This window comes from Mus pahari, unplaced genomic scaffold (assembly GCF_900095145.1).
Source record: "Mus pahari unplaced genomic scaffold, PAHARI_EIJ_v1.1 scaffold_8136_1, whole genome shotgun sequence".
Classification (NCBI taxonomy): Eukaryota; Metazoa; Chordata; class Mammalia; order Rodentia; family Muridae; genus Mus; species Mus pahari.
In genome coordinates this window covers 848-10,766 of record NW_018391814.1, presented here as the reverse complement: position 1 = coordinate 10,766, position 9,919 = coordinate 848, and the positions used below count along the sequence as shown (strand labels likewise).

The 9,919-nt window shown below is 39.8% G+C and overlaps 1 pseudogene; it reads right to left on the bottom strand.

Moving 5' to 3' along the window:
* Window positions 1–8,425: 8,425 nt before the first annotated feature.
* LOC110314703 lies at window positions 8,426–9,409 on the bottom strand (annotated as a pseudogene).
* Between the last annotated feature and the right edge of the window lie 510 nt (window positions 9,410–9,919).

The window sequence follows — 9,919 nt, the reverse complement described above, 5'->3', positions numbered from 1 at the left end:
GACACAGAGACACAGACACACAGACTCACAGAAACACAGACACACAGACACACAGACTCACATACACATGCATACATGCACCCATGCAGGGTGGTACCAAGTATTCTGAGGGCTCTTTTTGACAAATTCCTAATGCTTGGATGATCTTGGACTGACCCTTCACTGTCCTTGGTGGAAATTTTGTATACACCTTTGCTTGTACTTATGTTCTTCACTGTTAAAGTTATCTCTCTGAAAATTAGAGCTGGGATAACAAAAACTGGTGCAAACAAGAATGAAATTAATGGAAGTTCCTCAGGAAAAACATTTATAGAGAAAATTGAGTCTTTCTTAGAACTTATTACTTAGATCATAATTGAACTTTATTAGTAAGCGTGAGACAGAGGATTTGAGAAAAAATGTTGAAGAAGAAAAACCTAGAGAAATGCTAGAAGCTGACAAACTGTACTTTAACCACTAGGTTTTTATGTTCAGCTTCAGAAATAAGGGACTAGTATGAATAGGAAGAGATTTTGATCTTATAGTTAATGACAAGCCTTGGAATCTTTTGCTGATAAAAGAAAGAAGTTTTAGGAATTCTGATGTTCTTCTATTCTTTACAGAATTGTAATAAAATAGGTATCATATTGAAACAAGTGTTCTGAGATACAGAGGAAAATATTTTGTTTCAGTGAGCTGTCTGCCTTCCTGGACAGACTTGTCAGACCAGAACTTTTCTGATATTATAGAAAAAGAAAGAACAAACCTTTCCTTAAGCAAGAGCTGCACAATATTTTATGAATCAAAGAAAAAAATCAGTGTTATTATGTCAGAAAGAATGGAGAACAAAATGCACATGGAAGGAGTTAAAGAGACAAAGTTCAGAGCTGAGATGGAAGGAAGGACCATACAGAGACTTCCCCACCCTGGGTTCCATCCCAAATACAACCACCAAACCCAGAAACTATTGTGTATGCCAGAAAGATTTTGCTGACAAGACCCTGATATAGCTATCTCTTGTGAGGCCATGCCAGTGTCTGGCAAATACAGAAGTGGATGTTCAACAGTCATCTGTTGGATTGAACACAGGGCCCCCAATGAAGGAGCTAGAGAAATTACCCAAGGAATTAAAGGGGTCAGCAACCCTAAAGGAGGATCAACAATATGAACTAAGTAGTACCTGCACCCCACACCCCCAGAACTGTGTCTCTAGTTGGATATGTAGCAGAGGATGGTCTAGTTGGCCTTCAATAGCAGGAGAGGCCCTTAGTCTTGCGAAGATTATATGCCCCAGTACAGGGGAATGCTAGGTCCAGGAAGCAGGAATAGGTTGGTTGGGGAGCAGGGCAGGTGGAAGGTATAGGGGACTTTCCAGATAGCATTTGAAATGTAAATGAAGAAAATATCTAATTAATAAAAATTTAAAAAAAGAAATATAGAGGAAGGAAAGGAAGAATTAAACAGGCATCAGTGAGACTAAACTTTTGCAGAAAGTCAAGCTTAATATAATATAACAGGTAGTAGGGAATAACTTTTGATTTATTAATTCGGTGTCAAAATGAAACAGAATCAAAATCGAATAGTCAGCCTGTCTAGTATTTCTGTAACCACAAGGCTTTAGGACACCTGCCTCAAGGAAGGATATATTGAGTTAAAAGGAAATTGATTTTATCATAATGTTAACTTTTAGTTCTCATAAAATTGCTGTTTGCTTACTTTGTTCCCTTTTCAATATCCTCATGTAATCAAGGAGGACTTTAGAAGTAAATATATTTTGTGAAACTGTGAAATCCATGAATATATTAAACCAGAATACCATGTTCAAAAGCAACAAACAGCAGTTTGTAGATGGATCACCCACACAGATATCAGTCATCACTACTAAGACACTGGTTTTCTGAATAGATGTCAATCACACACCTAGGCTGGAAGAAAATGTCACAGGAATTTATGGTAATTAAACAACATTTAAATTTTTATCTTTTATCCAGAAAGCTTTTGGAAGGGACTGCATGGAAAAAAATAGAGCACATAGCCCTGCTAACCCATGTGTCTTTCTCCCACCATCCTCCTCAGAGCATAAGAAGGTGAGCTGTTCTGTTGTTACAGCTGTAGCGAGCTGTTACAGAAATTTAACCTGGATGTCCAAGTGGTGTAAGGCTGGAGATGTAGCTCAATGGCAGAGTTCTCACTTTATTACACAGGTAAAGAAAAAATGTCTGTCTTGAATATACAAAGATCTGTATATACAGTGACTTCTCAAATATGAGGTTTCTGTTAGGTGGTTATCAACTCTAAAGGCAGTACTTAAGAGTTAAGTGTGACTCAGGGAATGAAATGGTAACTTTACTCTGAAGCCAGAGCTCTTTCCTCTGCTTTTAAACAGACTGTATCAGACAAGTGGGGATATTCTGCTTGCTCCCCTCTGCTTATTTCCAAAATCACCCTAGTTTAAATTTTATCATCTCATCTGCAGCCCAAGGAACAGCAGGGATGGAATATCCTTGGGAGGAGGCCTGGGAGGAGGGATGTGAGGAAAGGATGCTGTCTTTTGGATTGGTGAGTAAACACCTGATGGCTCTGTCTAATTTGACATTATTTTGGAGTTGACTTTAGCTGTTTATGCAAATCTATGACAACTCCTGTCTGTTCAGAGCCATTCTGGACATTGTACCCTAGGATCCTTGTTGCAGCTAAGACCAAGTATCTGGCAGAGGTCCAGGACAGTAAAGATGTGTGTGTGTGTGTGTGTGTGTGTGTGTGTGTGTGTGTCTGTGTGTGTATGTGTGTGTGTGCATGCATGGGTATTGGTAACCATTCTCTGAAGAATCTTAAGGTTTATTTATTATTATTATTATTATTATTATTATTATTATTATTATTATATTGTGTCTTGACTGCTTATTTTCCCACTCCTGCCAAAAGAAATTTAATATGGTTGTCAAAATTGCAGAGTCATCAATTCAGATTCCAAGCTTCTCAGGTAATAGTCCCCAGTTTACCCACCTTATGGTTGTAAGAATAGTTTATAAACAAGATGCTCTCTCTTTTGACATATCTGTTTTTTATCCTGAATGCATTTAGAGTCAGTTGTACCTGTATGACAGATTTGTGAAAGCGATACTCTTCTATAATCCTGGGAGTCCCTGATACTAGGGGTAAAAATAAAATCTATATATAGGCCAAATATGTCATGGTAATATGGATATATGACATGCATCATCTCCACTTACAGAAAAAACATGTCACAGCAGTCTCTCTAGGCAAGCAGCTGTCAGTCAGGTACAAAGAGTATGTGATCATTTTGATTATAGTTATGATAGAGAATGAATTTCTAAGTGTTTCTTAATCAATATGGTTTTTATATATAGGCCAGGATTATAGTAAAGTCAAATCTCACAGCCTTTGTTCAGAAAACAGGGCCCATATTTCTTATGGAGTAAGATCAGACCGGTGACATTTTGTAACTCCATGAACTGCTTTTGTTTCCATGGAAAGAAAGGAGATCTAAGGTGGTTATGATTGAAGCAGCTGAAAATATAGTCTTGATGACTTAGAACTCACAGCATCTACATCCTCAGGTACTTCAAGGCTTTTGGCTGCTGGGGTCAACTGGCTGGAGACATGGGATCCTTCTTCTTCAGCACAGGGTTCTGAAAGTGTGTAATGTAGTATGGTGTCTGAGCCTCACACCTGTCTTTGTAATTTGTGTATCAGTCTTATGCTATTATTAGCATGGTGAGTTTTGTGACTGGATAGGTGTAAAACATTTTTATTGAAGGTGTTATCTCATGAGAATGTTTCACAGGAAACCATGGGGTTCCTTTGTCTTTTTTTCTCTCAAAAACAGTTATTTATAGGAAATTTTATTGGATTTTTCTTCATTTACATTTCAAATATGTTCCCCTTTCCAGGTCTTCCCTTAGAAAAGTCCCTATACCATTTCTGCTCCCCCTGCCTCTCTGAGGGTATTTCCCCATATACCCACCAACTCCCAGTTTCCTATCCTGGCATTCCCTTATACTGGGAACACCCTCAGGCCCAAGGGCTGCTCCTCCCACTGATATCAAACAAGGCCATCCACTACCACATATGAGCCAGAGCCATGGGTCCCTCCGTGTGTACTCTTTGATTGGTGGTTAAGTTTTAGGGAACTCTGGGGTATTGACACTTTTGCTCCCCTCCAAGGGTCTGCAAGTCCCCCTCAGATCCTTAAGTCTCTCCCTCAACTCTTCCATCTGGGGCTCAGTGCTCAGTCCAGTGATTAGCTTCGAGCATCCACCTCTGTATTTGTCAGGCTCTGGCAGAGCCTATCAGGAGACAGTCATATCAGGGTTCTGTATGTTAAGCACTTGTTGGCTTCCACAACATTGTCCAGGTTTAGTGATTGTATATAGGATGGTGCTACATCCACAATAGTGACTTGCATAACAGGTTTGGAAACCTGGAAGCAGTCCTGAGGCAAAGAGTTTCAAGGAAACTCAGCCTCCTGGAACCTTGGCATTACCATAGCTAGAATGCCCCAGAATTGTCCCTTCAATATTGTGGATGGTCTTGCAGGCTTTGTTACAGTATATTACTGGATAAGAGTTAGAAATCTCAGGGCAAGCTTAGGAAAGTGTACTTTTAGAATCTTCATTACAGCCAAGTTACTTTCATATGCAAGAATTTACCAAGGCCTAGGAAATAGGGGGGTTATATTTTTGCATTATTCATGAGAAGGTCTGCTAGAGGAGAACCCCCTGGTGCTAGCTTTCACAAGGCTCAAAGGAGTAGTACAAATTGTGACTAGGGTGTGAAATCCTTACCTGCTATTAGCTGACCCTCTGCAGCCCTCTTTTATCTTTACTATAAATATTACCTGGTTTCTGTAAGTCCTTTTGAAGTCATTCCTCTGTTTTGTGTCAGATAAGTTCAATATACTTTGCCTGCTGTGACATTCTATGCCTTTGTTTTCTGTATTATATAAGACTGGTGTTTGTTTTGTGACATTACACTCAGATTCAACACATTCTCTCCTGTCACTTCTATTTGTCTCCCCCATTCCCTCCAACTCTATGCACATCTGTCCAAGAGACTTTGATTCACACAGATTGAGGAGGGCCCAGTGAGCCCAGTCTGTGACAGGATGGATCCCCACTTGGCTCAGGCTTGGGATGGCCTTTCCTTCAGTCTCTGCTCCACACTTTATTTCCATATTTCCTCCTCTGAATATTTTATTCCTCCTTCTAAGAAGCACTGAAATATCCACACTTCGGTCCTCCGTTTTCTAGGACTTCATAGAATCTGTGAATTGAATCCTGGGTATTACAAAGTTTTGGGATAATATCCACTTATTAGTGAGTGTATACTGTGTGTGTTCTTTTGTGACTGAGTTACCTCACTCAGATGATATTTTCAAGTTCCATTCATTTGCCTTTGAATTTCATGAAGACATTGTTTTAATGCCTGAGTGGTATTCCATTCTGCAAATGTACCACATTTTCTGTATCCAATACTTTGTTGAGGGACATCTGGGTTATTTTCAGCTACTGCTTTTGTTGAGTCTTTATATAGTTCTTTTTGTTTCTACTTGGTTTAATTTCAAATCTGAATTTGATTTTTTTGCGTGTGATTTTGGGTGTATTTGCTTCTTTTTGTTCTAGATCTTTCAGGTGTGTGGTCAAGCTGCTAGTGTATGCTCTCTCCAGTTTCTTTTTGCAGGCACTCAGAACTATGAGTTTTCCTCTTAGCGTTGCTTAAATTGTGACCTATAAGTTTGGGTATGTTGTAACTTCACATTCACTAAACTCTAAAAATCTTTCATTTCTTCCTTGATCAAGTTATCCTTGAGTTGGGAATTGTTCAGCTTCCATGGGTATGTGGACTTTCTGTTGTTTTTAGTATTGAAGACCAGCCTTAGTCTTTGGTGATCTGATTGGATCCATGGGATTATTTCAATCTTCTTGTATCTGCTAAGGCCTGTTTTTTGATGAATTATATGGTCAGTTTTGGAGAAGGTATTATGAGGTGCTGAGAAAAGGGTATATTCTTTTGTTTTAGAATGAAATGTACTATAGATATCTGTTCAATCTATTTGGTCCATAACTTCTGTTAGTTGCACTGTGTCTCTGTTTAGTTTGTATTTCCATGATTTGTCCATTGCTGAGAATGGGGTCTTGAAGTCTCTCACTATCGTTGTGTGAGGTGCAATGTGTGCTTTGAGCTTTAGTAAAGTTTCCTTTATGAATGTGGGTGCTCTTGCATCTGGAGCATAGATGTTCAGAATTGCAAGTTCTTCTTGGTAGATTTTTCCTTTGATGAGTGTGAAGTACCCTTCCTTATACTTTTTGATAACTTTTGGTTGAATGTTGACTTTATTTGATAGTAGAATGGCTACTCAAGCTTGTTTCTTGAGACCATTTTCCTGGAAAATTGTTTTCCAGCCTTCTACCCTTGAGGTAGTATCTGTCTTTGACACTGAGGTGGGTTTCATGTATGCACAAAATGCTGGGTCCTGTTTACTTTTCAGTAAGTTAGTCTATGTCTTTTTATTGGGGAATTGAATCCATTGATGTTGAGAGATATGAAGGAATAGTGATTGTTGCTTCTTGTTATTTTTCATGTTATTTTTGTGTTTGTGTGGCTATCTTCTTTACGGTTTGTTGAAAGAATATTCCTTTTTTGCTTTTTCTAGGGTATAGTTTCCCTCCTTATGTTGGCGTTTTCCATCTATTATATTTTGTAGGGCTGGATTTGTTGAAAGACATTGTGTAAATTTGGTTTTGTCATGGAATATCTTGGTTTCTCGATCTATATTAATTAAGAGTTTTGCTGGGTATAGCAGCCTAATATGGAATTTTTGTTCTCTTAGTGAATATATGACATCTGTGCAGGATCTTCTAGGTTTCATAGTCTCTGGTGAGAAGACTGGTGTAATTCTGATAGGTCTGCCTTTATATATTATTTGACCCTTTTCCCTTACTGATTTTAATATTCTTTCTTTTTTTTGTGCATTTGATGTTTTGACTATTGTCTGATGGGAGGAATTTTTTTTGGTCCAGTCTACTTGGATTAATGGAGTCTTCTTGTATGTTTATGTGCATCTCTTTCTTTTGTTAGGAAAGTTTTCTTCTATAATTTTGTTACAGATAATTACTGTCCCTTTAAGTTGGAAATCTTCACTCTTTTCTATACCTATTATCCTTAGGTTTGGTATTCTCATTGTATCCTGGATTTGCTGGATGCTTTCTGTCATGAGCTATTTGCATTTGCATTCTTTTGACTTTTGTATCATTGTTTTGTATTGTATCTTCTGTACCTGAGATTCTCTCTTCTAACTCTTGTATTCTGTTGGTGATGCTTGCATCTGTGACTCTTGATCTCTTTTTTAGGCTTTCTACCTTCACGGTTGTCTCCCCTTATGATTTCTTTATTGTTTCTATTTCTCTTTTTGGATCCTGGATGTTTTGTTCAATTACTTCACCTGTTTTATTGTGCTTTCCTCTAATTCTTTAAGGGGTTTTTGTGTTTCCTGTTTAAGGGCTTCTACCAGTTTATCTGTTTTCTCCTGTATTACTTTAAGGGAGTTATTTATGTCTTTCTTAAAGTCCTCTATCATCTTCATCATAAGATGTGACTTTAAGCCAGAGTCTTGCTTTTCTTTCGTGTTGGAGTATCCAGGGCTCACTGTGCTGAGAGAACTATGTTCTGATGATGCCAAGGAGCCTTGGTTCCCATTGCTTTTGTTTTTGCCCTTGCCTATTGCCATCTGGGTACCTCTGGTGTTAGCTGGTCTTACTGTCTCTGACTGTGGCTTGTCCCTCCTGCAAGCCTCTGTGTCAGTACTCCTGGTAGTTCAGTTCTTTCTGGGAGGAATTTGGGTATGGAAAGCCATGCCACAGTGCCATCTATAGGGTGCAGTTGGAAACTGGAATTATCCTGTTTCAAGCTGCTCCTCTCTTCCTGTGTTTTGAGGGTTCCAGGCATGTCCCTTTGAGCAGAAGTCATGCTCTTCCCTGTGCTCACAAGCTTTTCTGCACTCCTGGGAGACCAGCTCTCTTGTTACTGTTTGGGTACGGATCACTGTGGCACAGGATCAACTCCTGTCTCTTTTGTCTTTACTTTCAGGTACAAAACAATCACAGACAAGATAGTCATGGCTCTGGACCTGGGTTATTTCCGTGGCAACAAAAGTTGAAAAAAAAAAAAACAGCAAGAAAGCTTCAGAGGTAGTTGGTATGAGAATTTGATTAATGTCAAGAAGGATGCAGTCATGATATTTTCTGATTAATGCTACTACTTGGGATAGGTAGAAAAACTAAGTCATTAGAGAGCTGTTGAAGTTGTTGGTAGACCTCTGAGGCATGTTAAGTCAGTCAGCTGAGTGGAGAGTTGAGAGTGGTCAAGTGCAGCAGGGCAGTGCTCACTCCAAAGCCACCTCTGAGGTCCAGGCAGAGGCTCTTCATCATGGCTCTGCTTTGCTTCTTGACATCTCCACCATGCTTTCAGCTGTCTCAGCAGTGTCCTGCAGTGCCCTCTTTATAACCATTTTTAGGGTCTGTTGCTGCAACTGATGCCTGAAGAAGCCCATGAAGAAATATGTGATGGGGTTGGCATAGCTGTTAACAGCAGTCAGGACAACTGATGCCAGAAAAAAATCTATAATCAACTACACTGAAATCATTCTTACTCCAGAATAACAGGAACCAGTAGACACCACAGGGCAACCAGTGGAGGAGAAAAACAAAAAGGGTCAGCATGATGGTCACGTATAATCTGGTAAATTTCTTCTGCCCAACACCACAGAACAACCTGGCCAATAGAGCTAGGCTGGACAGACAGAGTACTATAAACAAAAACATCAGGTATGTGGTAGTAAAGTAGTTCGATGCCAGACATACATTGTGGTTTTCATAATTGATACCTAAGAAAATGCAGAAAAATCTACTCAGAATGCAGAACAACGGGGACAGGACCCAGATCACAGCACACATGATAGTTGATGTGTGTTCTGGGTGGCGGCAGCGATACCAGATGGGGCACAGTACAGACAGGCAGTGCTCAGTGCTGATGGCACTGAGCAAGCTTAAGCCTGTGATGTAGAGAACCATCCTGAAGGTGTAAAGGCACTCAAGAAAGATACTGTTGGGATGGGAAGACTTGAGAAGAAGCACTGTGGATTCTATGATGTGACAGAAGAGGAAGAAGAAGTCAGACAGGGCCAAGTTTAGGATGTAGATTGAGAGGGCATTCCTGTGGAAGCTGAAGCCCAAGAGACAGAGCACAATGGCGTTCCCTGTCAGTCCGACCAGTAGGAAGATGATGATCATCAATGTTGGGATCAGGATCCAGATGCTCATACTTCTAGGTATGGTTTCTTCCATGGATTTCTTGTCGTGTTTGCCATTGGCAAGGGTGAGGTGTTTAGGTCCAGAAAACCTGCACTGGTGCTGCTGGGAACACAAAAAAGAAATGAGGCCTTCCCTGTGAACACACCTTTTGTTTTACTTCTTTGTTGTTGTTATTGTTGTTTTAATTTTTTCTATTGGCTATTTTCTTTATTTTTCAAATATTATACCCTTTCCCTCTTCTCCCCTTCCCAGAAACCCCCATCTCATCCTCCCTCCTCCTGCTTATATAAGAGTTTTCTTCCACCCACACACCCACTCCCACTTTCTGCCCTTGATTTCCCTACACTGGGAAAATTATGGAGCCTTCATGGGTCTAAGGACCTCTTCTTCCATTGATGCATGACATAGCCATCCTATGCTACATATGCATTTGGAGCCACATGTACTCCTTTGTTGATGACTTAGTCCCTGGAGTTCTGGTGGTGGGGGTCTTGTTGATTGGTATTGTTGTTCTTCTTATGGGGCTGCAAACCACTTCAACTCCCTCAGTTCTTTCTCTAAATCCTCTATTAGGAACCCTGTGCTCAGTCCAATGGTTGTCTGCTTCC